Source organism: Carassius carassius, chromosome 28, assembly GCF_963082965.1.
Source record: "Carassius carassius chromosome 28, fCarCar2.1, whole genome shotgun sequence".
In the NCBI taxonomy this organism is placed as follows: Eukaryota; Metazoa; Chordata; class Actinopteri; order Cypriniformes; family Cyprinidae; genus Carassius; species Carassius carassius.
This window is the reverse complement of record NC_081782.1, coordinates 18014763-18038939: the sequence shown is the minus strand read 5'-3', so window position 1 is coordinate 18038939 and position 24177 is coordinate 18014763. Positions and strand designations below refer to the sequence as shown.

Here is a 24177-nt window from a genome sequence, read left to right as displayed (position 1 = left end):
GCATGGCTCAGCTGGTCAAAGAGCTTGCCTTGCAAACACGTGATCCTTGGTTTAGGACTGCTGCAAGCCTGGAAGGAGCTACTGCCTGTGGCGCAGAGTGTAGCGCATTGGACTATTAATCTGCGGTTTGAGGCCATATGAAGTTTGTGGGTTTGAGTCAAAACAGATTGGTGACTTATGGCCTTTCGTTTATCATTAAATTGCACGCTTATGCCCTCGGGCAACAGAAAGTTGTGAAAAATCTCATAAGCTAACCAGCCCTTGGATCTTTGTCCTCACCGGTGGATTTTTTGATCAACTTACTCACCCTACCAGTACTCTACTTGGTGCCGTGGCTTAGTTGGTTAAAGCGTCTGTCTCGTAAACAGGAGATCCTGGGTTCAAATCCCAGCGTTACCTTTAGCATCCCTTGTGTGCCTCAAGCATGTGCTTTTCTGAGATCGGACTGCAAACAGGGATAGCAAAGGCAGCAGGCAATTCCATTTCCAAATCAGATCCTGATAATGCTGATGCTCTTTTGAACAGGTCAACAGTTGCTGACAGGCTCTGTGGCACAATAGATAGCAAACTGGACTTCTAGACTGCCAGATGAGTCCATTCAAAGGTTAACTAATGGCACTTGGCCAACAAACCCATAGGCTAGCTGGCCACCCCGAATCAGTTGTCAAAAAAACTATTTTAGGCTGTGCAGAGCCTGGCCGTTGGCCTCTTATCTGGATGCTTTTATCCTCTAAGTGCCGCTCCATGGGAGAGTGTGTGCAGGTTGGCGCTGTGGCTTAGTTGGTTAAAGCTTGTGTCGTAAATAGGACATACTGAATTCAAATCCCAGCACTGTCTTTGCTGGTAATCAAACACCACCTTGGGTTGTGTGGTTTGCTTTGCGCAATCAGGCGGTACAGAGGAGCGTCAGAGCAGCATGCGTTTTTATTTGTCAACCACCCCTCAGCTGCTGCCGAAGAATTCTGACCCAAGTCAACAATACAGCAAGGCGCCATGGCTTAGCTGGTCAAAGCGCTTGTCTTGTAAACAGGAGATCCTGGGTTCTATTCCCAGCGGTGCCTTTTAACAGGTGGCTCTGCTCTGTGGGTTTTTTCTTGGAAAGGAAGCCCTTACAGGTCCTCCACTTTTCCAACCACATACCAATTGCAGAGAGACCGACATATCTTGTCCTTTCCGCTCCCCAAATGCCTGAACTCAATTCAACGGACTGGCACAAGCCAGGAAAAAAAAGCTCCACACGTGGTGCAATGGATAGCACATTGGACTTCTAGACTGCCAGATGAGGCAATTCAAAGGTTGTGGGTTCGAGTCCCACCAGAGTCGTTACTTTTGGCATTCTGTTAATGGCGCTTGGCCAACAAACACATATTCTCTCTGGCCACCCCTCCAGAGTTATAAAACAAGTTATATGAAAGTTTGTGCTGTGGCTTAGTTGGTTAAAGCGCCTGTCTAGTAAACAGGAGATCCTGGGTTCGAATCCCAGCGATGCCTTTGCTGGTGATCAAGTGCCGCCTTGGGCTGTGAGGTTTTGCTCTCTGTAAAAAGGGGGTGCAGAGGAGTGCTAGAGCAGCATTCAATTTAATTTGCGAACCACCCCTCAGATGCTGCCCAGAGTCATCTCAGCAATGCAGCATGGCTCAGCTGGTCAAAGAGCTTGCCTTGCACAAACACGTGATCCTTGGTTTAGGACTGCTGCAAGCCTGGAAGGAGCTACTGCATGTGGCGCAGAGTGTAGTGCATTGGACTATTAGTCCGCGGTTTGACGCCATATGAAGTTTGTGGGTTTGAGTCAAAACAGACTGGTGACTTCTGGCCTTTCGTTTATCATTAAATTGCACGCTTATGCCCTCGGGCAACAGAAAGTTGTGAAAAAGCTCATAAGCTGACCAGCCCATGGACCTTTGTTCTCACTGCTGGATATTTTGATAAACTTACTCACCATCTGAGTGCTCCACTTGGTGCTGTGGCTTAGTTGGTTAAAGCGTCTGTCTCGTAAACAGGAGATCCTGGATTCAAATCCCAGCGGTGCCTTCAGTATCCCTTGTGTGCCTCAAGCATGTGCGTTTTTGAGATCGGACTGCAAACAGGGATAGCAAAGGCAGCAGGCAATCCGATTTCCAAATCAGATCCTGATAATGCTGATGCTCTTTTGAACAGGTCAACAGTTGCTGACAGGCTCTGTGGCACAATAGATAGCAAACTGGACTTCTAGACTGCCAGATGAGGGCATTCAAAGGTTAACTAATGGCACTTGGCCAACAATCCCAGAGGCTAGCTGGCCACCCCGAATCAGTTGTCAAAAAAAAAAACATTTTGGGCTGTGCAGAGCCTGGCCGTTGGCCTCTTATCTGGATGCTTTAATCCTCTAAGTGCCGCTCCCTGGGAGAGTGTATGCAGGTTGGCGCCGTGGCTTAGTTGGTTAAAGCTTGTGTCGTAAATAGGACATACTGAATTCAAATCCCAGCACTGTCTTTGCTGGTAATCAAACACCACCTTGGGGTATGTGGTTTTGCTTTGCGCAATCAGGCGGTACAGGGGAGCGTCAGAGCAGCATGCGATTTCATTTGTCAACCACCCCTCAGCTGCTGCCGAAGAATTCTGACCCAAGTCAACAATACAGCAAGGCGCCGTGGCTTAGCTGGTCAAAGCGCTTGTCTTGTAAACAGGAGATCCTGGGTTCGATTCCCAGCGGTGCCTTTTAACAGGTGGCTCTGCTCTGTGGGTTCTTTCTTGGAAAGGAAGCCCTTACAGATCCTCCACTTTTCCAACCACATACCAATTGCAGAGAGACCCACATATCTTGTCCTTCCCGCTCCCCAAATGCCTGAACTCAATTCAACGGACTGGCACAAGCCAGGAAAAAAAAGCTCCACACATGGTTCTGTGGTGCAATGGATAGCGCATTGTACTTCTAGACTGCCAGATGAGGCCATTCAAAGGTTGTGGGTTCGAGTCCCACCAGAGTTGTTACTTTTGGCATTCTGTTAATGGCGCTTGACCAACAAACACATATGCTCTCTGGCCACCCCTCCAGTTATAAAACTCTAAGTCTCACTTTCTTAATGGGTACATGCAAGTAGGTGCTGTGGCTTAGTTGGTTAAAGCGCCTGTCTAGTAAACAGGAGATCCTGGGTTCGAATCCCGGCGGTGCCTTTGCTGGTGATCAAGTGCCGCCTTGGGCTGTGAGGTTTTGCTCTCTGTAAAAAAGGGGGTGCAGAGGAGTGCTAGAGCAGCATGCAATTTAATTTGCGAACCACCCCTCAGATGCTGCCGAAGAATGCTGCCCAGAGTCATCTCAGCAATGCAGCATGGCTCAGCTGGTCAAAGAGCTTGCCTTGCAAACACGTGATCCTTGGTTTAGGACTGCTGCAAGCCTGGAAGGAGCTACTTCATGTGGCGCAGAGTGTAGGGCATTGGACTATTAATCTGCGATTTGAGGCCATATGAAGTTTGAGTCAAAACAGATTGGTGACTTCTTGCCTTTCGTTTATCATTAAATTGCACGCTTATGCCCTCGGGCAACAGAAAGTTGTGAAAAATCTCATAAGCTGACCAGCCCGTGGACCTTTGTCCTCACTGCTGGATATTTTGATAAACTTACTCACTATCGGAGTGCTCGGCTTGGTGCCGTGGCTTAGTTGGTTAAAGCGTCTGTCTCGTAAACAGGAGATCCTGGGTTCAAATCCCAGCGGTGCCTTTAGCATCCCTTGTGTGCCTCAAGCATGTGCTTTTCTGAGATCGGACTGCAAACGGGGATAGCAAAGGCAGCAGGCAATTCCATTTCCAAATCAGATCCTGATAATGCTGATGCTCTTTTGAACAGGTCAACAGTTGCTGACAGGCTCTGTGGCACAATAGATAGCAAACTGGACTTCTAGACTGCAAGATGAGTCCATTCAAAGGTTAACTAATGGCACTTGGCCAACAAACCCATAGGCTAGCTGGCCACCCCGAATCAGTTGTCAAAAAAACTATTTTAGGCTGTGCAGAGCCTGGCCGTTGGCCTCTTATCTGGATGCTTTAATCCTCTAAGTGCCGCTCCCTGGGAGCGTGTGTGCAGGTTGGCGCTGTGGCTTAGTTGGTTAAAGCTTGTGTCGTAAATAGGACATACTGAATTCAAATCCCAGCACTGTCTTTGCTGGTAATCAAACACCACCTTGGGTTGTGTGGTTTGCTTTGCGCAATCAGGCGGTACAGAGGAGCGTCAGAGCAGCATGCGTTTTTATTTGTCAACCACCCCTCAGCTGCTGCCGAAGAATTCTGACCCAAGTCAACAATACAGCAAGGCGCCATGGCTTAGCTGGTCAAAGAGCTTGTCTTGTAAACAGGAGATCCTGGGTTCTATTCCCAGCGGTGCCTTTTAACAGGTGGCTCTGCTCTGTGGGTTTTTTCTTGGAAAGGAAGCCCTTACAGATCCTCCACTTTTCCAACCACATACCAATTGCAGAGAGACCGACATATCTTGTCCTTTCCGCTCCCCAAATGCCTGAACTCAATTCAACAGACTGGCACAAGCCAGGAAAAAAAAGCTCCACACGTGGTGCAATGGATAGCACATTGGACTTCTAGACTGCCAGATGAGGCAATTCAAAGGTTGTGGGTTCGAGTCCCACCAGAGTCGTTACTTTTGGCATTCTGTTAATGGCGCTTGGCCAACAAACACATATTCTCTCTGGCCACCCCTCCAGAGTTATAAAACAAGTTATATGAAAGTTTGTGCTGTGGCTTAGTTGGTTAAAGCGCCTGTCTAGTAAACAGGAGATCCTGGGTTCGAATCCCAGCGATGCCTTTGCTGGTGATCAAGTGCCGCCTTGGGCTGTGAGGTTTTGCTCTCTGTAAAAAGGGGGTGCAGAGGAGTGCTAGAGCAGCATTCAATTTAATTTGCGAACCACCCCTCAGATGCTGCCCAGAGTCATCTCAGCAATGCAGCATGGCTCAGCTGGTCAAAGAGCTTGCCTTGCACAAACACGTGATCCTTGGTTTAGGACTGCTGCAAGCCTGGAAGGAGCTACTGCATGTGGCGCAGAGTGTAGTGCATTGGACTATTAGTCTGCGGTTTGACGCCATATGAAGTTTGTGGGTTTGAGTCAAAACAGACTGGTGACTTCTGGCCTTTCGTTTATCATTAAATTGCACGCTTATGCCCTCGGGCAACAGAAAGTTGTGAAAAAGCTCATAAGCTGACCAGCCCATGGACCTTTGTTCTCACTGCTGGATATTTTGATAAACTTACTCACCATCTGAGTGCTCTGCTTGGTGCTGTGGCTTAGTTGGTTAAAGCGTCTGTCTCGTAAACAGGAGATCCTGGATTCAAATCCCAGCGGTGCCTTCAGTATCCCTTGTGTGCCTCAAGCATGTGCGTTTTTGAGATCGGACTGCAAACAGGGATAGCAAAGGCAGCAGGCAATCCGATTTCCAAATCAGATACTGATAATGCTGATGCTCTTTTGAACAGGTCAACAGTTGCTGACAGGCTCTGTGGCACAATAGATAGCAAACTGGACTTCTAGACTGCCAGATGAGGGCATTCAAAGGTTAACTAATGGCACTTGGCCAACAATCCCAGAGGCTAGCTGGCCACCCCGAATCAGTTGTCAAAAAAAAAAACATTTTGGGCTGTGCAGAGCCTGGCCGTTGGCCTCTTATCTGGATGCTTTAATCCTCTAAGTGCCGCTCCCTGGGAGAGTGTATGCAGGTTGGCGCCGTGGCTTAGTTGGTTAAAGCTTGTGTCGTAAATAGGACATACTGAATTCAAATCCCAGCACTGTCTTTGCTGGTAATCAAACACCACCTTGGGGTATGTGGTTTTGCTTTGCGCAATCAGGCGGTACAGGGGAGCGTCAGAGCAGCATGCGATTTCATTTGTCAACCACCCCTCAGCTGCTGCCGAAGAATTCTGACCCAAGTCAACAATACAGCAAGGCGCCGTGGCTTAGCTGGTCAAAGCGCTTGTCTTGTAAACAGGAGATCCTGGGTTCGATTCCCAGCGGTGCCTTTTAACAGGTGGCTCTGCTCTGTGGGTTCTTTCTTGGAAAGGAAGCCCTTACAGATCCTCCACTTTTCCAACCACATACCAATTGCAGAGAGACCCACATATCTTGTCCTTCCCGCTCCCCAAATGCCTGAACTCAATTCAACGGACTGGCACAAGCCAGGAAAAAAAAGCTCCACACATGGTTCTGTGGTGCAATGGATAGCGCATTGTACTTCTAGACTGCCAGATGAGGCCATTCAAAGGTTGTGGGTTCGAGTCCCACCAGAGTTGTTACTTTTGGCATTCTGTTAATGGCGCTTGACCAACAAACACATATGCTCTCTGGCCACCCCTCCAGTTATAAAACTCTAAGTCTCACTTTCTTAATGGGTACATGCAAGTAGGTGCTGTGGCTTAGTTGGTTAAAGCGCCTGTCTAGTAAACAGGAGATCCTGGGTTCGAATCCCGGCGGTGCCTTTGCTGGTGATCAAGTGCCGCCTTGGGCTGTGAGGTTTTGCTCTCTGTAAAAAAGGGGGTGCAGAGGAGTGCTAGAGCAGCATGCAATTTAATTTGCGAACCACCCCTCAGATGCTGCCGAAGAATGCTGCCCAGAGTCATCTCAGCAATGCAGCATGGCTCAGCTGGTCAAAGAGCTTGCCTTGCAAACACGTGATCCTTGGTTTAGGACTGCTGCAAGCCTGGAAGGAGCTACTTCATGTGGCGCAGAGTGTAGGGCATTGGACTATTAATCTGCGATTTGAGGCCATATGAAGTTTGTGGGTTTGAGTCAAAACAGATTGGTGACTTCTTGCCTTTCGTTTATCATTAAATTGCACGCTTATGCCCTCGGGCAACAGAAAGTTGTGAAAAATCTCATAAGCTGACCAGCCCGTGGACCTTTGTCCTCACTGCTGGATATTTTGATAAACTTACTCACTATCGGAGTGCTCGGCTTGGTGCCGTGGCTTAGTTGGTTAAAGCGTCTGTCTCGTAAACAGGAGATCCTGGGTTCAAATCCCAGCGGTGCCTTTAGCATCCCTTGTGTGCCTCAAGCATGTGCTTTTCTGAGATCGGACTGCAAACGGGGATAGCAAAGGCAGCAGGCAATTCCATTTCCAAATCAGATCCTGATAATGCTGATGCTCTTTTGAACAGGTCAACAGTTGCTGACAGGCTCTGTGGCACAATAGATAGCAAACTGGACTTCTAGACTGCAAGATGAGTCCATTCAAAGGTTAACTAATGGCACTTGGCCAACAAACCCATAGGCTAGCTGGCCACCCCGAATCAGTTGTCAAAAAAACTATTTTAGGCTGTGCAGAGCCTGGCCGTTGGCCTCTTATCTGGATGCTTTAATCCTCTAAGTGCCGCTCCCTGGGAGCGTGTGTGCAGGTTGGCGCTGTGGCTTAGTTGGTTAAAGCTTGTGTCGTAAATAGGACATACTGAATTCAAATCCCAGCACTGTCTTTGCTGGTAATCAAACACCACCTTGGGTTGTGTGGTTTGCTTTGCGCAATCAGGCGGTACAGAGGAGCGTCAGAGCAGCATGCGATTTCATTTGTCAACCACCCCTCAGCTGCTGCCGAAGAATTCTGACCCAAGTCAACAATACATTATGGCGCCGTGGCTTAGCTGGACAAAGCGCTTGTCTTGTAAACAGGAGATCCTGGGTTCGATTCCCAGCGGTGCCTTTTAACAGGTGGCTCTGCTCTGTGGGGTCTTTCTTGGAAAGGAAGCCCTTACAGATCCTCCACTTTTCCAACCACATACCAATTGCAGAGAGACCCACATATCTTGTCCTTCCCGCTCCCCAAAATCTCATAAGCTGACCAGCCCGTGGACCTTTGTCCTCACTGCTGGATATTTTGATAAACTTATTCACCATCTGAGAGCTCTGCTTGGTGCTGTGGCTTAGTTGGTTAAAGCATCAGTCTCGTAAACAGGAGATCCTGAATTCAAATCCCAGTGGTGCCTTCAGCATCCCTTGTGTGCCTCAAGCATGTGCTTTTCTGAGATCGGACTGCAAACAGGGATAGCAAAGGCAGCAGGCAATTCCATTTCCAAATCAGATCCTGATAATGCTGATGCTCTTTTGAACAGGTCAACAGTTGCTGACAGGCTCTGTGGCACAATAGATAGCAAACTGGACTTCTAGACTGCCAGATGAGGGCATTCAAAGGTTAACTAATGGCACTTGGCCAACAATCCCAGAGGCTAGCTGGCCACCCCGAATCAGTTGTCAAAAAAAAACATTTTGGGCTGTGCAAAGCCTGGCCATTGGCCTCTTATCTGGATGCTTTAATTCTCTAAGTGCCGCTCCCTGGGAGAGTGTGTGCAGGTTGGTGCCTTGGCTTAGTTGGTTAAAGCGCCTGTCTAGTAAACAGGAGATCCTGGGTTTGAATGCCAGCGGTGCCTTTGCTGGTGATCAAGTGCCGCCCTGGGCTGTGAGGTTTTGCTCTCTGTAAAAAGGGGGTGCAGAGGAGTGCCCAGAGTCATCTCAGCAATGCACACACTATTGTGCCACTGAGCCTGTCAGCAACTGTTGACCTGTTCAAAAGAGCGTCAGCATTATCAGGATCTGGTTTGGATAATGGAATCGCCTGCTGCCTTTGCTATCCCTGTTTGCTGTCCGATCTCAGAAAAGCACAGGCTTAAGGCACACAAAGGATGCTGAAGGTACCGCTGGGATTTGAACCCAGGATCTCCTGTTTATTAGACAGACGCTTTAACCAACTAAGCCACGGTGCCAAGCAGAGCACTGGGAGGGTGAGTAAGTTGATCAAAACATCCAGAGGTTAGGACAAAGGTCCACGGGCTGGTCAGCTTATGAGATTTTTCACAACTTTCTGTTGCCTGAGGGCATAAGTATGCAATTTAATGATTAACGAAAGGCCAGAAGTCAACAATCTGTTTTGACTCAAACCCACAAACTTCATATGGGCTCACACCGCAGACTAACAGTGCAATGCGCTACACTCTGCGCCACATGCAGTAGCTCCTTAAAGGCTTGCAGTGGTCCGAAACCAAGGATCACCTGTTTGCAAGGCAAGCTCTTTGACCAGCTGAGCCATGCTGCATTTCTGAGAAGACTTTGGGCAGTATTCTTCGGCAGCATCTAAGGGGTGGTTCGCAAATTTAATTGCATGCTGCCCTAGCGCTCCTCTTCACCCCCTTTTTACGGAGAGCAAAATCTCACAGCCCAAGTTGGCACTTGATTACCAGCAAAGGCACCACTGGGATTAGAACCCAGGATCTCCTGTTTACTAGACAGGTGCTTTAACCAACTAAGCCACAGCACCAACTTGCATGTACCCAGTAAGAAAGTGAGACTTAGAGGTTTATAACTCTGGAGGGGTGGCCAGAGAAAATATGTGTTTGTTGGCCAACCGCCATTAACAGAATGCCAAAAGTAACGACTCTGGTGGGACTCGAACCCACAACCTTTGAATGGCCTCATCTGGCAGTCTAGAAGTCCAATGCGCTATCCATTGCGCCACAGAGCCATGTGTGGAGTGTTTTTTTCCTGGCTTGTGCCAGTTCGTTGAATTGAGTTCAGGCATTTGGGGAGCGGGAAGGACAAGATATGTGGGTCTCTCTGCAATTGGTATGTGGTTGGAAAGGTGGAGGATCTGTAAGGGCTTCCTTTCCAAGAAAGAACCCACAGAGCAGAGCCACCTGTTAAAAGGCACCGCTGGGAATCGAACCCAGGATCTCCTGTTTACAAGACAAGCGCTTTGACCAGCTAAGCCACGGCGCCTTGCTGTATTGTTGACTTGGGTCAGAATTCTTCGGCAGCAGCTGAGGGGTGGTTGACAAATGAAATCGCATGCTGCTCTGACGCTCCTCTGTACCGCCTGATTGCGCAAAGCAAAAACCACACAACCCAAGGTGGTGTTTGATTACCAGCAAAGACAGTGCTGGGATTTGAATTCAGTATGTCCTATTTACGACACAAGCTTTAACCAACTAAGCCACGGCGCCAACCTGCACACACTCTCCCAGGGAGTGGATTTTAGAGGATTAAAGCATCCAGATAAGAGGCCAACGGCCAGGCTCTGCACAGCCCAAAATGTTTTTTTTTGACAACTGATTCGGGGTGGCCAGCTAGCTTCTGGGATTATTGGCCAAGTGCCATTAGTTGACCTTTGAATGCCCTCATCTGGCAGTCTAGAAGTCCAGTTTGCTATCTATTGTGCCACAGAGCCTGTCAGCAACTGCTGACCTGTTCAAAAGAGCGTCAGCATTATCAGGATCTGATTTGGAAATGGAATTGCCTGCTGCCTTTGCTATCCCTGTTTGCAGTCCGATCTCAGAAAAGCACATGCTTAAGGCACACAAGGGATACTGAAGGCACCGCTGGGATTTGAATCCAGGATCTCCTGTTTACGAGACAGACGCTTTAACCAACTAAGCCACAGCACCAAGCAGAACACTCAGATGGTGAGTAAGTTTATCAAAATATCCAGCAGTGAGGACAAATGTCCACGGGCTGGTCAGCTTATGAGATTTTTCACAACTTTCTGTTGCACGACGGCATAAGAGTGCAATTTAATGATAAACGAAAGGCCAGAAGTCACCAATCTGTTTTGACTCAAACCCACAAACTTCATATGGTGTCAAACCGCAGACTAATAGTCCAATGCACTACACTCTGCGCCACATGCAGTAGCTCCTTCCAGGCTTGCAGCAGTCCTAAACCAAGGATCACGTGTTTGCAAGGCAAGCTCTTTGACCAGCTGAGCCATGCTGCATTGCTGAGATGACTCTGGGCCGCATTCTTCGGCAGCATCTGAGGGGTGGTTCGCAAATTAAATTGCATGTTGCTCTAGCACTCCTCTGCACCCCCTTTTTACAGAGAGCAAAACCTCACAGCCCAAGGCGGCACTTGATCACCAGCAAAGGCACCGCTGGGATTCGAACCCAAGATCTCCTGTTTACTAGACAGGCGCTTTAACCAACTAAGCCACAGCACCAACTTGCATGTACCTACTAAGAAAGTGAGACTTAGAGTTTTATAACTCCAGAGGGGTGGCCAGAGAGACTATGTGTTTGTTGGCCAAGCGCCATTAACAGAATGCCAAAAGTAACGACTCTGGTGGGACTCGAACCCACAACCTTTGAATGGCCTCATCTGGCAGTCTAGAAGTCCAATGCGCTATCCATTGCGCCACAGAGCCATGTGTGGAGCGTTTGTTTCCTGGCTTGTGCCAGTTCGTTGAATTGAGTTCAGGCATTTGGGGAGTGGGAAGGACAAGATATGTGGGTCTCTCTGCAATTGGTTTGTGGTTGGAAAAGTGGAGGATCTGTAAGGGCTTCCTTTCCAAGAAAGAACCCACAGAGCAGAGCCCCCTGTTAAAAGGCACCGCTGTGAATCGAACCCAGGATCTCCTGTTTACAAGACAAGCGCTTTAACCAGCTTAGCCACGGCGCCTTGCTGTATTGTTGACTTGGGTCAGAATTCTTCAGCAGCAGCTGAGGGGTGGTTGACAAATGAAATCGCATGCTGCTCTGACGCTCCTCTGTACCGCCTGATTGCGCAAAGCAAAATCACACAACCCAAGGTGGTGTTTGATTACCAGCAAAGACAGTGCTGGGATTTGAATTCAGTATGTCCTATTTACGACACAAGCTTTAACCAACTAAGCCACGGCGCCAACCTGCTCACACTCTCCCAGGGAGCGGCACTTAGAGGATTAAAGCATCCAGATAAGAGGCCAACGGCCAGGCTCTGCACAGCCCAAAATGTTTTTTTTGACAACTGATTCGGGGTGGCCAGCTAGCCTCTGGGATTGTTGGCCAAGTGCCATTAGTTAACCTTTGAATGCCCTCATCTGGCAGTCTAGAAGTCCAGTTTGCTATCTATTGTGCCACAGAGCCTGTCAGCAACTGTTGACCTGTTCAAAAGAGCATCAGCATTATCAGGATCTATTTTGGAAATGGAATTGCCTGCTGCCTTTGCTATCCCTGTTTGCAGTCCGATCTCAGAAAAGCACATGCTTGAGGCACACAAGGGATACTGAAGGCACCGCTGGGATTTGAATCCAGGATCTCCTGTTTACGAGACAGACGCTTTAACCAACTATGCCACAGCACCAAGCAGTACACTCAGATGGTGAGTAAGTTTATCAAAATATCCAGCAGTGAGGACAAAGGTCCACGGGCTGGTCAGCTTATGAGATTTTTCACAACTTTCTGTTGCACGAGGGCATAAGAGTGCAATTTAATGATAAACGAAAGGCCAGAAGTGACCAATCTGTTTTGACTCAAACCCACAAACTTCATATGGTGTCAAACCGCAGACTAATAGTCCAATGCACTATACTCTGCGCCACATGCAGTAGCTCCTTCCAGGCTTGCAGCAGTCCTAAACCAAGGATCACGTGTTTGCAAGGCAAGCTCTTTGACCAGCTGAGCCATGCTGCATTGCTGAGATGACTCTGGGCAGCATTCTTCAGCAGCATCTGAGGGGTGGTTCGCAAATTAAATTGCATGCTGCTCTAGCACTCCTCTGCACCCCCTTTTTACAGAGAGCAAAACCTTACAGCCCAAGGCGGCACTTGTTCACCAGCAAAGGCACCGCTGGGATTCGAACCCAGGATCTCCTGTTTACTAGACAGGCACTTTAACCAACTAAGCCTCAGCACCAACTTGCATGTACCCAGTAAGAAAGTGAGACTTAGAGGTTTATAACTCTGGAGGGGTGGCCAGAGAGACTATGTGTTTGTTGGCCAACCGCCATTAACAGAATGCCAAAAGTAATGACTCTGGTGGGACTCGAACACACAACCTTTGAATGGCCTCATCTGGCAGTCTAGAAGTCCAACGCGCTATCCATTGCGCCACAGAGCCATGTGTGGAGCTTTTTTTTCCTGGCTTGTGCCAGTCCGTTGAATTCAGTTCAGGCATTTGGGGAGCGGGAAGGACAAGATATGTGGGTCTCTCTGCAATTGGAATGTGGTTGGAAAAGTGGAGGATCTGTAAGGGCTTCCTTTCCAAGAAAGAACCCACAGAGCAGAGCCACCTGTTAAAAGGCACCGCTGGGAATCGAACCCAGGATCTCCTGTTTACAAGGCAAGCGCTTTGACCAGCTAAGCCACGGCGCCCTTCTGCATTGCTGACTTGGGTCAGAATTCGTCGGCAGCAGCTGAGGGGTGGTTGGCAAATGAAATCGCATGCTGCTCCTCTGTACCGCCTGATTGTGTAAAGCGCTTGTGTTGCCTGATCTCAGCCACACAACCCAAGGTGGTGTTTGATTACCAGCAAAGACAGTGCTGGGATTTGAATTCAGTATGTCCTATTTACAACACAAGCTTTAACCAACTAAGCCACGGCGCCAACCTGCACACACTCTCTCATGGAGGGGCACTTAGAGGATTAAAGCATCCAGATAAGAGGCCAACGGCCAGGCTCTGCACAGCCCAAAATGTTTTTTTTTTTGACAACTGATTCGGGGTGGCCAGCTAGCCTCTGGGTTTGTTGGCCAAGTGCCATTAGTTAACCTTTGAATGGCCTCATCTGGCAGTCTAGAAGTCCAGTTTGCTATCTATTGTGCCACAGAGCCTGTCAGCAACAGTTTACCTGTTCAAAAGAGTGTCAGCATTATCAGGATCTGGTTTGGAAATAGAATCGCCTGCTGCCTTTGCTATCCCTGTTTGCTGTCCGATCTCAGAAGAGTACATGATTAAGGCACAGCTGGGATTTGAACCAAGGATCTCCTGTTTACTAGACAGACCCTTTAACCAACTAAGCCACGGTGCCAAGCATAGCACTGGGAGGGTGAGTAAGTTGATCAAAACATTCAGCGGTGAGGACAAAGTTCCAAGGGCTGGTCAGCTTATGAGATTTTTCACAACTTTCTGTTGCCCGAGGGCATAAGCGCGCAATTTAATGATAAACGAAAGGCCAGAAGTCACCAATCTGTTTTGACTCAAACCCACAAATTTAATATTGCCTCAAACCGCAGACTAAGAGTCCAATGCGCTACTCTCTGCGCCACATGCAGTAGGTCCTTCCAGGCTTGCAGCAGTCCTAAACGAAGGATCACTTGTTTGCAAGGCAAGCTCTTTGACCAGTTGAGCCATGCTGCATTGTTGAGATGACTCTGGGCAGCATTCTTCGGCAGCATCTGAGGGGGTGGTTCGCAAATTAAATTGCATGCTGCTCTAGCACTCCTCTGCACCCCCTTTTTACGGAGAGCAAAACCTCAAAGCCCAAGGAAGCACTTGAACACCAGCAAAGTCACTGCTGGGATTCGAACCTAGGATCCCCTGTTTACTAGACAGGCGCTTTAACCAACTAAGCCACAGCACCAACTTGCATGTACACAGTAAGAAAGTGAGACTTAGAGTTTTATAACTGGAGGGGTGGCCAGAGAGCATATGTGTTTGTTGGTCAAGCACCATTAACAGAATGCCAAAAGTAACGACTCTGGTGGAACTCGAACCCACAACCTTTGAATGGCATCATCTGGCAGTCTAGAAGTCCAATGCGCTACCATTGCGCCACTGAGCCATGTGTGGAGTGTTTTTTTCCTGGCTTGTGCCAGTTCGTTGAATTGAGTTCAGGCATTTCGGGAGCGGGAAGGACAAGATATGTGGGTCTCTCTGCAATTGGTATGTGGTTGGAAAGGTGGAGGATCTGTAAGGGCTTCCTTTCCAAGAAAGAACCCACAGAGCAGAGCCACCTGTTAAAAGGCACCGCTGGGAATCGAACCCAGGACCTCCTGTTTACAAGACAAGCGCTTTGACCAGCTAAGCCACGGCGCCTTGCTGTATTGTTGACTTGGGTCAGAATTCTTCAGCAGCACATGAGGGGTGGTTGACAAATGAAATCGCATGCTGCTCTGACGCTCCTCTGTACCGCCTGATTGCGCAAAGCAAAACCACATAACCCAAGGTGGTGTTTGATTACCAGCAAAGACAGTGCTGGGATTTGAATTCAATATGTCCTATTTACGACACAAGCTTTAACCAACTAAGCCACGGCGCCAACCTGCACACACTCTCCCAGGGAGCGGCACTTAGAGGATTAAAGCATCCAGATAAGAGGCCAACGGCCAGGCTCTGCACAGCCCAAAATGTTTTTTTTTGACAACTGATTCGGGGTGGCCAACTAGCCTCTGGGATTGTTGGCCAAGTGCCATTAGTTAACCTTTGAATGCCCTCATCTGGCAGTCTAGAAGTCCAGTTTGCTATCTATTGTGCCACAGAGCCTGTCAGCAACTGTTGACCTGTTCAAAAGAGCGTCAGCATTATCAGGATCTGATTTGGAAATGGAATTGCCTGCTGCCTTTGCTATCCCTGTTTGCAGTCCGATCTCAGAAAAGCACATGCTTGAGGCACACAAGGGATACTGAAGGCACCGCTGGGATTTGAATCCAGGATCTCCTGTTTACGAGACAGACGCTTTAACCAATTAAGCCACAGCACCAAGCAGAGCGCTCAGATGGTGAGTAAGTTTATCAAAATATCCAGCAGTGAGGACAAATGTCCACGGGCTGGTCAGCTTATGAGATTTTTCACAACTTTCTGTTGCACGAGGGCATAAGAGTGCAATTTAATGATAAACGAAAGGCCAGAAGTCACCAATCTGTTTTGACTCAAACCCACAAACTTCATGTGGTGTCAAACCGCAGACTAATAGTCCAATGCACTACACTCTGCGCCACATGCAGTAGCTCCTTCCAGGCTTGCAGCAGTCCTAAACCAAGGATCACGTGTTTGCCAAGGCAAGCTCTTTGACCAGCTGAGCCATGCTGCATTGCTGAGATGACTCTGGGCAGCATCTGAGGGGTGGTTCGCAAATTAAATTGCATGCTGCTCTAGCACTCCTCTGCACCCCCTTTTTACAGAGAGCAAAACCTTACAGCCCAAGGCGGCACTTGTTCACCAGCAAAGGCACCGCTGGGATTCGAATCCAGGATCTCCTGTTTACTAGACAGGCGCTTTAACCAACTAAGCCACAGCACCAACTTGCATGTACCCAGTAAGAAAGTGAGACTTAGAGGTTTATAACTCTGGAGGGGTGGCCAGAGAAAATATGTGTTTGTTGGCCAACCGCCATTAACAGAATGCCAAAAGTAACGACTCTGGTGGGACTCGAACACACAACCTTTGAATGGCCTCATCTGGCAGTCTAGAAGTCCAATGCGCTATCCATTGCGCCACAGAGCCATGTGTGGAGCTTTTTTTTCCTGGCTTGTGCCAGTCCGTTGAATTGAGTTCAGGCATTTGGGGAGCGGGAAGGACAAGATATGTGGGTCTCTCTGCAATTGGTATGTGGTTGGAAAAGTGGAGGATCTGTAAGGGCTTCCTTTCCAAGAAAGAACCCACAGAGCAGAGCCACCTGTTAAAAGGCACCGCTGGGAATCGAACCCAGGATCTCCTGTTTACAAGACAAGCGTTTTGACCAGCTAAGCCACGGCACCTTGCTGTATCGTTGACTTGGGTCAGAATTCTTCGGCAGCAGCTGAGGGGTGGTTGACAAATGAAATCGCATGCTGCTCTGACGCTCCTCTGTACCGCCTGATTGCGCAAAGCAAACCACACAACCCAAGGTGGTGTTTGATTACCAGCAAAGACAGTGCTGGGATTTGAATTCAGTATGTTCTATTTTCGACACAAGCTTTAACCAACTAAGCCACAGCGCCAATCTGCACACACTGTCCCAGGGAGCGGCACTTAGAGGATTAAAGCATCCAGATAAGAGGCCAACGGCCAGGCTCTGCACAGCCTAAAATAGTTTTTTTGACAACTGATTCGGGGTGGCCAGCTAGCCTATGGGTTTGTTGGCCAAGTGCCATTAGTTAACCTTTGAATGCCCTCATCTGGCAGTCTAGAAGTCCAGTTTGCTATCTATTGTGCCACAGAGCCTGTTAGCAACTGTTGACCTGTTCAAAAGAGCATCAGCATTATCAGGATCTGATTTGGAAATGGAATTGCCTGCTGCCTTTGCTATCCCTGTTTGCAGTCCGATCTCAGAAAAGCACATGCTTGAGGCACACAAGGGATACTGAAAGCACCGCTGGGATTTGAATCCAGGATCTCCTGTTTACTAGACAGGCGCTTTAACCAACTAAGCCACAGCACCAACTTGCATGTACCCAGTAAGAAAGTGAGACTTAGAGTTTTATAACTGGAGGGGTGGCCAGAGAGCATCTGTGTTTGTTGGTCAAGCGCCATTAACAGAATGCCAAAAGTAACGACTCTGGTGGGACTCGAACCCACAACCTTTGAATGGCCTCATCTGGCAGTCTAGAAGTCCAATGCGCTATCCATTGCGCCACAGAGCCATGTGTGGAGCGTTTTTTTCCTGGCTTGTGCCAGTTCGTTGAATTGAGTTCAGGCATTTGGGGAGTAGGAAGGACAAGATATGTGGGTCTCTCTCTGCAATTGGTATGTGGTTGGAAAAGTGGAGGATCTGTAAGGGCTTCCTTTCCAAGAAAGAACCCACAGAGCAGAGCCACCTGTTAAAAGGCACCGCTGGGAATCGAACCCAGGATCTCCTGTTTACAAGACAAGCGCTTTGACCAGCTAAGCCACGGCGCCTTGCTGTATTGTTGACTTGGGTCAGAATTCTTCGGCAGCAGCTGAGGGGTGGTTGACAAATGGACGCTCCTCTGTACCGCCTGATTGAGCAAAGCAAAACCACACAACCCAAGGTGGTGTTTGATTACCAGCAAAGACAGTGCTGGGATTTGAATTCACATGCTTGAGGCACACAAGGGATACTGAAAGCACCACTGGGATTTGAACCCAGGATCTCCTGTTTACGAGACAGACGCTTTAACCAACTACGCCACAGCACCAAGCAGAGCACTCAGATGGTGAGTAAGTTTATCAAAATATCCAGCAGTGAGGACAAAGGTCCACGGGCTGGTAAGCTTATGAGATTTTTCACAACTTTCTGTTGCCCGAGGGCATAAGCGTGCAATTTAATGATAAACGAAAGGCCAGAAGTCACAAATCTGTTTTGACTCAAACCCACAAACTTCATATGGTCTCAAACCGCAGACTAATAGTCCAATGCACTACACTCTGCGCCACATGCAGTAGCTCCTTCCAGGCTTGCAGCAGTCCTAAACCAAGGATCACGTGTTTGCAAGGCAAGCTCTTTGACCAGCTGAGCCATGCTGCATTGCTGAGATGACTCTGGGCAGCATTCTTCGGCAGCATCTGAGGGGTGGTTCGTAAATTAAATTGCATGCTGCTCTAGCACTCCTCTGCACCCCCTTTTACAGAGAGCAAAACCTCACAGCCCAAGGCGGCACTTGATCACCAGCAAAGGCACCGCTGGGATTCAAACCCAGGACCTCCTGTTTACTAGATAGGCGCTTTAACCAACTTAGCCACAGCACCAACTTGCATGTACCCACTAAGAAAGTGAGACTTAGAGTTTTATAACTCTGGAGGGGTGGCCAGAGAGAATATGTGTTTGTTGGCCAAGCGCCATTAACAGAATGCCAAATGTAACGACTCCGGTGGGACTCGAACCCACAACCTTTAAATGGCCTCATCTGGCAGTCTAGAAGTCCAATGCGCTATCCATTGCGCCACAGAGACATGTGTGGAGTGTTTTTTCCTGGCTTGTGCCAGTTCGTTGAATTGAGTTCAGGCATTTGGGGAGTAGGAAGGACAAGATATGTGGGTCTCTCTGCAATTGGTTTGTGGTTGGAAAAGTGGAGGATCTGTAAGGGCTTCCTTTCCAAGAAAGGACCCACAGAGCAGAGCCACCTGTTAAAAGGCACCGCTGGGAATCGAACCCAGGATCTCCTGTTTACAAGACAAGCGCTTTGACCAGCTAAGCCACGGCGCCTTGCTGTAATGTTGACTTGGGTCAGAATTCTTCGGCAGCAGCTGAGGGGTGGTTGACAAATGAAATCGCATGCTGCTCTGACGCTCCTCTGTACCGCCTGATTGCGCAAAGCAAAACCACACAACCCAAGGTGGTGTTTGATTACCAGCAAAGACAGTGCTGGGATTTGAATTCAGTATGTCCTATTTACGACACAAGCTTTAACCAACTAAGCCACGGCGCCAACCTGCACACACTCTCCCAGGGAGCGGCACTTAGAGGATTAAAGCATCCAGATAAGAGGCCAACGGCCAGGCTCTGCACAGCCCAAAATGTTTTTTTTTGACAACTTATTCGGGGTGGCCAGCTAGCCTCTGGGATTGTTGGCCAAGTGCCATTAGTTAACCTTTGAATGCCCTCTTCTGGCAGTCTAGAAGTCCAGTTTGCTATCTATTGTGTCACAGAGCCTGTCAGCAACTGTTGACCTGTTCAAAAGAGCGTCAGCATTATCAGGATCTGATTTGGAAATGGAACTGCCTGCTGCCTTTGCTATCCCTGTTTGCAGTCCGATCTCAGAAAAGCACATGCTTGAGGCACACAAGGGATACTGAAGGCACCGCTGGGATTTGAATCCAGGATCTCCTGTTAACGAGACAGACGCTTTAACCAACTAAACCACAGCACCAAGCAGAGCACTCAGATGGTGAGTAAGTTTATCAAAATATCCAGCAGTGAGGACAAATGTCCACGGGCTGGTCAGCTTATGAGATTTTTCACAACTTTCTGTTGCACGAGGGCATAAGAGTGCAATTTAATGATAAACGAAAGGCCAGAAGTCACCAATCTGTTTTGACTCAAACCCACAAACTTCATATGGTGTCAAACCGCAGACTAATAGTCCAATGCACTACACTCTGCGCCACATGCAGTAGCTCCTTCCAGGCTTGCAGCAGTCCTAAACCAAGGATCACGTGTTTGCAAGGCAAGCTCTTTGACCAGCTGAGCCATGCTGCATTGCTGAGATGACTCTGGGCAGCATCTCAGGGGTGGTTCGCAAATCAAATTGCATGCTGTTCTAGCACTCCTCTGCACCCCCTTTTTACAGAGAGCAAAACCTTACAGCCCAAGGCGGCACTTGATCACCAGCAAAGGCACCGCTGGGATTCGAACCCAGGATCTCCTGTTTACTAGACAGGCGCTTTAACCAACTAAGCCACAGCACCAACTTGCATGTACCCAGTAAGAAAGTGAGACTTAGAGGTTTATAACTCTGGAGGGGTGGCCAGAGAAAATATGTGTTTGTTGGCCAACCGCCATTAACAGAATGCCAAAAGTAACGACTCTGGTGGGTTTCGAACCCACAACCTTTGAATGGCCTCATTTGGCAGTCTAGAAGTCCAATGCGCTATCCATTGCGCCACAGAGCCATGTGTGGAGCTTTTTTTTCCTGGCTTGTGCCAGTCCGTTGAATTGAGTTCAGGCATTTGGGGAGCGGGAAGGACAAGATATGTGGGTCTCTCTGCAATTGGTATGTGGTTGGAAAAGTGGAGGATCTGTAAGGGCTTCCTTTCCAAGAAAGAACCCACAGAGCAGAGCCACCTGTTAAAAGGCACCGCTGGGAATCGAACCCAGGATCTCCTGTTTACAAGACAAGCGTTTTGACCAGCTAAGCCACGGCACCTTGCTGTATCGTTGACTTGGGTCAGAATTCTTCGGCAGCAGCTGAGGGGTGGTTGACAAATGAAATCGCATGCTGCTCTGACGCTCCTCTGTACCGCCTGATTGCGCAAAGCAAACCACACAACCCAAGGTGGTGTTTGATTACCAGCAAAGACAGTGCTGGGATTTGAATTCAGTATGTTCTATTTTCGACACAAGCTTTAACCAACTAAGCCACAGCGCCAATCTGCACACACTGTCCCAGGGAGCGGCACTTAGAGGATTAAAGCATCCAGATAAGAGGCCAACGGCCAGGCTCTGCACAGCCTAAAATAGTTTTTTTGACAACTGATTCGGGGTGGCCAGCTAGCCTATGGGTTTGTTGGCCAAGTGCCATTAGTTAACCTTTGAATGCCCTCATCTGGCAGTCTAGAAGTCCAGTTTGCTATCTATTGTGCCACAGAGCCTGTTAGCAACTGTTGACCTGTTCAAAAGAGCATCAGCATTATCAGGATCTGATTTGGAAATGGAATTGCCTGCTGCCTTTGCTATCCCTGTTTGCAGTCCGATCTCAGAAAAGCACATGCTTGAGGCACACAAGGGATACTGAAAGCACTGCTGGGATTTGAATCCAGGATCTCCTGTTTACTAGACAGGCGCTTTAACCAACTAAGCCACAGCACCAACTTGCATGTACCCAGTAAGAAAGTGAGACTTAGAGTTTTATAACTGGAGGGGTGGCCAGAGAGCATATGTGTTTGTTGGTCAAGCGCCATTAACAGAATGCCAAAAGTAACGACTCTGGTGGGACTCGAACCCACAACCTTTGAATGGCCTCATCTGGCAGTCTAGAAGTCCAATGCGCTATCCATTGCGCCACAGAGCCATGTGTGGAGCGTTTTTTTCCTGGCTTGTGCCAGTTCGTTGAATTGAGTTCAGGCATTTGGGGAGCGGGAAGGACAAGATATGTGGGTCTCTCTGCAATTGGTATGTGGTTGGAAAAGTGGAGGATCTGTAAGGGCTTCCTTTCCAAGAAAGAACCCACAGAGCAGAGCCACCTGTTAAAAGGCACCGCTGGGAATCAAACCCAGGATCTCCTGTTTACAAGACAAGCGCTTTGACCAGCTAAGCCACGGCGCCTTGCTGTATTGTTGACTTGGGTCAGAATTCTTCGGCAGCAGCTGAGGGGTGGTTGACAAATGAAATCGCATGCTGCTCTGACGCTCCTCTGTACCGCCTGATTGAGCAAAGCAAAACCACACAACCCAAGGTGGTGTTTGATTACCAGCAAAGACAGTGCTGGGATTTGAATTCAGTATGTCCGATTTACGACACAAGCTTTAACCAACTAAGCCACGGCGCCAACCTGCACACACTCTCCCAGGGAGCGGCACTTAGAGGATTAAAGCATCCAGATAAGAGGCCAACGGCCAGGCTCTGCACAGCCCAAAATGTTTTTTTTGACAACTGATTCGGGGTGGCCAGCTAGCCTCTGGGATTGTTGGCCAAGTGCCATTAGTTAACCTTTGAATGCCCTCATCTGGCAGTCTAGAAGTCCAGTTTGCTATCTATTGTGCCACAGAGCCTGTTAGCAACTGTTGACCTGTTCAAAAGAGCATCAGCATTATCAGGATCTGATTTGGAAATGGAATTGCCTGCTGCCTTTGCTATCCCTGTTTGCAGTCCGATCTCAGAAAAGCACATGCTTGAGGCACACAAGGGATACTGAAAGCACCACTGGGATTTGAACCCAGGATCTTCTGTTTACGAGACAGACGCTTTAACCAACTACGCCACAGCACCAAGCAGAGCACTCAGATGGTGAGTAAGTTTATCAAAATATCCAGCAGTGAGGACAAAGGTCCACGGGCTGGTAAGCTTATGAGATTTTTCACAACTTTCTGTTGCCCGAGGGCATAAGCGTGCAATTTAATGATAAACGAAAGGCCAGAAGTCACAAATCTGTTTTGACTCAAACCCACAAACTTCATATGGTCTCAAACCGCAGACTAATAGTCCAATGCACTACACTCTGCGCCACATGCAGTAGCTCCTTCCAGGCTTGCAGCAGTCCTAAACCAAGGATCACGTGTTTGCAAGGCAAGCTCTTTGACCAGCTGAGCCATGCTGCATTGCTGAGATGACTCTGGGCAGCATTCTTCGGCAGCATCTGAGGGGTGGTTCGTAAATTAAATTGCATGCTGCTCTAGCACTCCTCTGCACCCCCTTTTACAGAGAGCAAAACCTCACAGCCCAAGGCGGCACTTGATCACCAGCAAAGGCACCGCTGGGATTCAAACCCAGGACCTCCTGTTTACTAGATAGGCGCTTTAACCAACTTAGCCACAGCACCAACTTGCATGTGCCAACTAAGAAAGTGAGACTTAGAGTTTTATAACTCTGGAGGGGTGGCCAGGGAGAATATGTGTTTGTTGGCCAAGCGCCATTAACAGAATGCCAAATGTAACGACTCCGGTGGGACTCGAACCCACAACCTTTAAATGGCCTCATCTGGCAGTCTAGAAGTCCAATGCGCTATCCATTGCGCCACAGAGACATGTGTGGAGTGTTTTTTCCTGGCTTGTGCCAGTTCGTTGAATTGAGTTCAGGCATTTGGGGAGTAGGAAGGACAAGATATGTGGGTCTCTCTGCAATTGGTTTGTGGTTGGAAAAGTGGAGGATCTGTAAGGGCTTCCTTTCCAAGAAAGAACCCACAGAGCAGAGCCACCTGTTAAAAGGCACCGCTGGGAATCGAACCCAGGATCTCCTGTTTACAAGACAAGCGCTTTGACCAGCTAAGCCACGGCGCCTTGCTGTATTGTTGACTTGGGTCAGAATTCTTCGGCAGCAGCTGAGGGGTGGTTGACAAATGAAATTGCATGCTGCTCTGACGCTCCTCTGTACCGCCTGATTGCGCAAAGCAAAACCACACAACCCAAGGTGGTGTTTGATTACCAGCAAAGACAGTGCTGGGATTTGAATTCAGTATGTCCTATTTACGACACAAGCTTTAACCAACTAAGCCACGGCGCCAACCTGCACACACTCTCCCAGGGAGCGGCACTTAGAGGATTAAAGCATCCAGATAAGAGGCCAACGGCCAGGCTCTGCACAGCCCAAAATGTTTTTTTTTGACAACTTATTCGGGGTGGCCAGCTAGCCTCTGGGATTGTTGGCCAAGTGCCATTAGTTAACCTTTGAATGCCCTCTTCTGGCAGTCTAGAAGTCCAGTTTGCTATCTATTGTGCCACAGAGCCTGTCAGCAACTGTTGACCTGTTCAAAAGAGCGTCAGCATTATCAGGATCTGATTTGGAAATGGAACTGCCTGCTGCCTTTGCTATCCCTGTTTGCAGTCCGATCTCAGAAAAGCACATGCTTGAGGCACACAAGGGATACTGAAGGCACCGCTGGGATTTGAATCCAGGATCTCCTGTTAACGAGACAGACGCTTTAACCAACTAAGCCACAGCACCAAGCAGAGCACTCAGATGGTGAGTAAGTTTATCAAAATATCCAGCAGTGAGGACAAATGTTCACGGGCTGGTCAGCTTATGAGATTTTTCACAACTTTCTGTTGCACGAGGGCATACGAGTGCAATTTAATGATAAACGAAAGGCCAGAAGTCACCAATCTGTTTTGACTCAAACCCACAAACTTCATATGGTGTCAAACCGCAGACTAATAGTCCAATGCACTACACTCTGCGCCACATGCAGTAGCTCCTTCCAGGCTTGCAGCAGTCCTAAACCA

The 24177-nt window shown here is 48.6% G+C and overlaps 48 non-coding genes across 48 annotated transcripts; 13 read left to right on the top strand and 35 right to left on the bottom strand.

Annotated features, from left to right (window-relative positions):
- The first annotated feature begins 325 nt into the window (after nt 1-325).
- Nucleotides 326-399, top strand: trnat-cgu (transfer RNA threonine (anticodon CGU)). The gene has a single exon. It is a non-coding gene; the product is annotated as a tRNA-Thr (tRNA).
- A 588-nt stretch (nt 400-987) lies between these two features.
- Nucleotides 988-1061, top strand: trnat-ugu (transfer RNA threonine (anticodon UGU)). Its single transcript has one exon. It is a non-coding gene; the product is annotated as a tRNA-Thr (tRNA).
- Nucleotides 1062-1417: 356 nt separating this feature from the next.
- On the top strand, nt 1418-1491 carry trnat-agu (transfer RNA threonine (anticodon AGU)). The gene has a single exon. It is a non-coding gene; the product is annotated as a tRNA-Thr (tRNA).
- Nucleotides 1492-1957: 466 nt separating this feature from the next.
- Nucleotides 1958-2031, top strand: trnat-cgu (transfer RNA threonine (anticodon CGU)). The gene has a single exon. It is a non-coding gene; the product is annotated as a tRNA-Thr (tRNA).
- Nucleotides 2032-2623: 592 nt separating this feature from the next.
- trnat-ugu (transfer RNA threonine (anticodon UGU)) lies at nt 2624-2697 on the top strand. The gene has a single exon. It is a non-coding gene; the product is annotated as a tRNA-Thr (tRNA).
- A 382-nt stretch (nt 2698-3079) lies between these two features.
- Nucleotides 3080-3153, top strand: trnat-agu (transfer RNA threonine (anticodon AGU)). The gene has a single exon. It is a non-coding gene; the product is annotated as a tRNA-Thr (tRNA).
- A 470-nt stretch (nt 3154-3623) lies between these two features.
- trnat-cgu (transfer RNA threonine (anticodon CGU)) lies at nt 3624-3697 on the top strand. Its single transcript has one exon. It is a non-coding gene; the product is annotated as a tRNA-Thr (tRNA).
- Nucleotides 3698-4715: 1018 nt separating this feature from the next.
- On the top strand, nt 4716-4789 carry trnat-agu (transfer RNA threonine (anticodon AGU)). The gene has a single exon. It is a non-coding gene; the product is annotated as a tRNA-Thr (tRNA).
- A 466-nt stretch (nt 4790-5255) lies between these two features.
- trnat-cgu (transfer RNA threonine (anticodon CGU)) lies at nt 5256-5329 on the top strand. The gene has a single exon. It is a non-coding gene; the product is annotated as a tRNA-Thr (tRNA).
- A 592-nt stretch (nt 5330-5921) lies between these two features.
- Nucleotides 5922-5995, top strand: trnat-ugu (transfer RNA threonine (anticodon UGU)). Its single transcript has one exon. It is a non-coding gene; the product is annotated as a tRNA-Thr (tRNA).
- A 382-nt stretch (nt 5996-6377) lies between these two features.
- On the top strand, nt 6378-6451 carry trnat-agu (transfer RNA threonine (anticodon AGU)). The gene has a single exon. It is a non-coding gene; the product is annotated as a tRNA-Thr (tRNA).
- A 478-nt stretch (nt 6452-6929) lies between these two features.
- On the top strand, nt 6930-7003 carry trnat-cgu (transfer RNA threonine (anticodon CGU)). The gene has a single exon. It is a non-coding gene; the product is annotated as a tRNA-Thr (tRNA).
- A 588-nt stretch (nt 7004-7591) lies between these two features.
- Nucleotides 7592-7665, top strand: trnat-ugu (transfer RNA threonine (anticodon UGU)). The gene has a single exon. It is a non-coding gene; the product is annotated as a tRNA-Thr (tRNA).
- Nucleotides 7666-8648: 983 nt separating this feature from the next.
- Nucleotides 8649-8722, bottom strand: trnai-aau (transfer RNA isoleucine (anticodon AAU)). The gene has a single exon. It is a non-coding gene; the product is annotated as a tRNA-Ile (tRNA).
- Nucleotides 8723-9199: 477 nt separating this feature from the next.
- trnat-agu (transfer RNA threonine (anticodon AGU)) lies at nt 9200-9273 on the bottom strand. The gene has a single exon. It is a non-coding gene; the product is annotated as a tRNA-Thr (tRNA).
- Nucleotides 9274-9387: 114 nt separating this feature from the next.
- Nucleotides 9388-9477, bottom strand: trnar-ucu (transfer RNA arginine (anticodon UCU)). Its single transcript is given in 2 exon segments — nt 9388-9423; nt 9441-9477. It is a non-coding gene; the product is annotated as a tRNA-Arg (tRNA).
- A 180-nt stretch (nt 9478-9657) lies between these two features.
- trnat-ugu (transfer RNA threonine (anticodon UGU)) lies at nt 9658-9731 on the bottom strand. The gene has a single exon. It is a non-coding gene; the product is annotated as a tRNA-Thr (tRNA).
- A 591-nt stretch (nt 9732-10322) lies between these two features.
- On the bottom strand, nt 10323-10396 carry trnat-cgu (transfer RNA threonine (anticodon CGU)). Its single transcript has one exon. It is a non-coding gene; the product is annotated as a tRNA-Thr (tRNA).
- Nucleotides 10397-10873: 477 nt separating this feature from the next.
- On the bottom strand, nt 10874-10947 carry trnat-agu (transfer RNA threonine (anticodon AGU)). Its single transcript has one exon. It is a non-coding gene; the product is annotated as a tRNA-Thr (tRNA).
- A 114-nt stretch (nt 10948-11061) lies between these two features.
- trnar-ucu (transfer RNA arginine (anticodon UCU)) lies at nt 11062-11151 on the bottom strand. The gene is given in 2 exon segments: nt 11062-11097; nt 11115-11151. It is a non-coding gene; the product is annotated as a tRNA-Arg (tRNA).
- Nucleotides 11152-11331: 180 nt separating this feature from the next.
- Nucleotides 11332-11405, bottom strand: trnat-ugu (transfer RNA threonine (anticodon UGU)). The gene has a single exon. It is a non-coding gene; the product is annotated as a tRNA-Thr (tRNA).
- Nucleotides 11406-12545: 1140 nt separating this feature from the next.
- On the bottom strand, nt 12546-12619 carry trnat-agu (transfer RNA threonine (anticodon AGU)). Its single transcript has one exon. It is a non-coding gene; the product is annotated as a tRNA-Thr (tRNA).
- Nucleotides 12620-12733: 114 nt separating this feature from the next.
- trnar-ucu (transfer RNA arginine (anticodon UCU)) lies at nt 12734-12823 on the bottom strand. The gene is given in 2 exon segments: nt 12734-12769; nt 12787-12823. It is a non-coding gene; the product is annotated as a tRNA-Arg (tRNA).
- A 180-nt stretch (nt 12824-13003) lies between these two features.
- Nucleotides 13004-13077, bottom strand: trnat-ugu (transfer RNA threonine (anticodon UGU)). Its single transcript has one exon. It is a non-coding gene; the product is annotated as a tRNA-Thr (tRNA).
- Nucleotides 13078-14210: 1133 nt separating this feature from the next.
- trnat-agu (transfer RNA threonine (anticodon AGU)) lies at nt 14211-14284 on the bottom strand. The gene has a single exon. It is a non-coding gene; the product is annotated as a tRNA-Thr (tRNA).
- Nucleotides 14285-14396: 112 nt separating this feature from the next.
- Nucleotides 14397-14485, bottom strand: trnar-ucu (transfer RNA arginine (anticodon UCU)). Its single transcript is given in 2 exon segments — nt 14397-14432; nt 14450-14485. It is a non-coding gene; the product is annotated as a tRNA-Arg (tRNA).
- A 180-nt stretch (nt 14486-14665) lies between these two features.
- trnat-ugu (transfer RNA threonine (anticodon UGU)) lies at nt 14666-14739 on the bottom strand. The gene has a single exon. It is a non-coding gene; the product is annotated as a tRNA-Thr (tRNA).
- A 590-nt stretch (nt 14740-15329) lies between these two features.
- Nucleotides 15330-15403, bottom strand: trnat-cgu (transfer RNA threonine (anticodon CGU)). The gene has a single exon. It is a non-coding gene; the product is annotated as a tRNA-Thr (tRNA).
- A 465-nt stretch (nt 15404-15868) lies between these two features.
- On the bottom strand, nt 15869-15942 carry trnat-agu (transfer RNA threonine (anticodon AGU)). The gene has a single exon. It is a non-coding gene; the product is annotated as a tRNA-Thr (tRNA).
- Nucleotides 15943-16056: 114 nt separating this feature from the next.
- Nucleotides 16057-16146, bottom strand: trnar-ucu (transfer RNA arginine (anticodon UCU)). The gene is given in 2 exon segments: nt 16057-16092; nt 16110-16146. It is a non-coding gene; the product is annotated as a tRNA-Arg (tRNA).
- Nucleotides 16147-16326: 180 nt separating this feature from the next.
- On the bottom strand, nt 16327-16400 carry trnat-ugu (transfer RNA threonine (anticodon UGU)). Its single transcript has one exon. It is a non-coding gene; the product is annotated as a tRNA-Thr (tRNA).
- Nucleotides 16401-16988: 588 nt separating this feature from the next.
- Nucleotides 16989-17062, bottom strand: trnat-agu (transfer RNA threonine (anticodon AGU)). Its single transcript has one exon. It is a non-coding gene; the product is annotated as a tRNA-Thr (tRNA).
- A 112-nt stretch (nt 17063-17174) lies between these two features.
- trnar-ucu (transfer RNA arginine (anticodon UCU)) lies at nt 17175-17264 on the bottom strand. Its single transcript is given in 2 exon segments — nt 17175-17210; nt 17228-17264. It is a non-coding gene; the product is annotated as a tRNA-Arg (tRNA).
- A 182-nt stretch (nt 17265-17446) lies between these two features.
- On the bottom strand, nt 17447-17520 carry trnat-ugu (transfer RNA threonine (anticodon UGU)). The gene has a single exon. It is a non-coding gene; the product is annotated as a tRNA-Thr (tRNA).
- A 736-nt stretch (nt 17521-18256) lies between these two features.
- On the bottom strand, nt 18257-18330 carry trnat-agu (transfer RNA threonine (anticodon AGU)). Its single transcript has one exon. It is a non-coding gene; the product is annotated as a tRNA-Thr (tRNA).
- Nucleotides 18331-18444: 114 nt separating this feature from the next.
- On the bottom strand, nt 18445-18534 carry trnar-ucu (transfer RNA arginine (anticodon UCU)). The gene is given in 2 exon segments: nt 18445-18480; nt 18498-18534. It is a non-coding gene; the product is annotated as a tRNA-Arg (tRNA).
- Nucleotides 18535-18713: 179 nt separating this feature from the next.
- On the bottom strand, nt 18714-18787 carry trnat-ugu (transfer RNA threonine (anticodon UGU)). The gene has a single exon. It is a non-coding gene; the product is annotated as a tRNA-Thr (tRNA).
- Nucleotides 18788-19915: 1128 nt separating this feature from the next.
- On the bottom strand, nt 19916-19989 carry trnat-agu (transfer RNA threonine (anticodon AGU)). Its single transcript has one exon. It is a non-coding gene; the product is annotated as a tRNA-Thr (tRNA).
- A 114-nt stretch (nt 19990-20103) lies between these two features.
- Nucleotides 20104-20193, bottom strand: trnar-ucu (transfer RNA arginine (anticodon UCU)). The gene is given in 2 exon segments: nt 20104-20139; nt 20157-20193. It is a non-coding gene; the product is annotated as a tRNA-Arg (tRNA).
- Nucleotides 20194-20373: 180 nt separating this feature from the next.
- On the bottom strand, nt 20374-20447 carry trnat-ugu (transfer RNA threonine (anticodon UGU)). The gene has a single exon. It is a non-coding gene; the product is annotated as a tRNA-Thr (tRNA).
- A 588-nt stretch (nt 20448-21035) lies between these two features.
- Nucleotides 21036-21109, bottom strand: trnat-agu (transfer RNA threonine (anticodon AGU)). The gene has a single exon. It is a non-coding gene; the product is annotated as a tRNA-Thr (tRNA).
- Nucleotides 21110-21221: 112 nt separating this feature from the next.
- On the bottom strand, nt 21222-21311 carry trnar-ucu (transfer RNA arginine (anticodon UCU)). Its single transcript is given in 2 exon segments — nt 21222-21257; nt 21275-21311. It is a non-coding gene; the product is annotated as a tRNA-Arg (tRNA).
- A 180-nt stretch (nt 21312-21491) lies between these two features.
- On the bottom strand, nt 21492-21565 carry trnat-ugu (transfer RNA threonine (anticodon UGU)). The gene has a single exon. It is a non-coding gene; the product is annotated as a tRNA-Thr (tRNA).
- A 589-nt stretch (nt 21566-22154) lies between these two features.
- On the bottom strand, nt 22155-22228 carry trnat-cgu (transfer RNA threonine (anticodon CGU)). The gene has a single exon. It is a non-coding gene; the product is annotated as a tRNA-Thr (tRNA).
- Nucleotides 22229-22704: 476 nt separating this feature from the next.
- Nucleotides 22705-22778, bottom strand: trnat-agu (transfer RNA threonine (anticodon AGU)). Its single transcript has one exon. It is a non-coding gene; the product is annotated as a tRNA-Thr (tRNA).
- Nucleotides 22779-22892: 114 nt separating this feature from the next.
- Nucleotides 22893-22982, bottom strand: trnar-ucu (transfer RNA arginine (anticodon UCU)). The gene is given in 2 exon segments: nt 22893-22928; nt 22946-22982. It is a non-coding gene; the product is annotated as a tRNA-Arg (tRNA).
- Nucleotides 22983-23161: 179 nt separating this feature from the next.
- Nucleotides 23162-23235, bottom strand: trnat-ugu (transfer RNA threonine (anticodon UGU)). The gene has a single exon. It is a non-coding gene; the product is annotated as a tRNA-Thr (tRNA).
- Nucleotides 23236-23825: 590 nt separating this feature from the next.
- On the bottom strand, nt 23826-23899 carry trnat-cgu (transfer RNA threonine (anticodon CGU)). The gene has a single exon. It is a non-coding gene; the product is annotated as a tRNA-Thr (tRNA).
- Nucleotides 23900-24177: the final 278 nt, after the last annotated feature.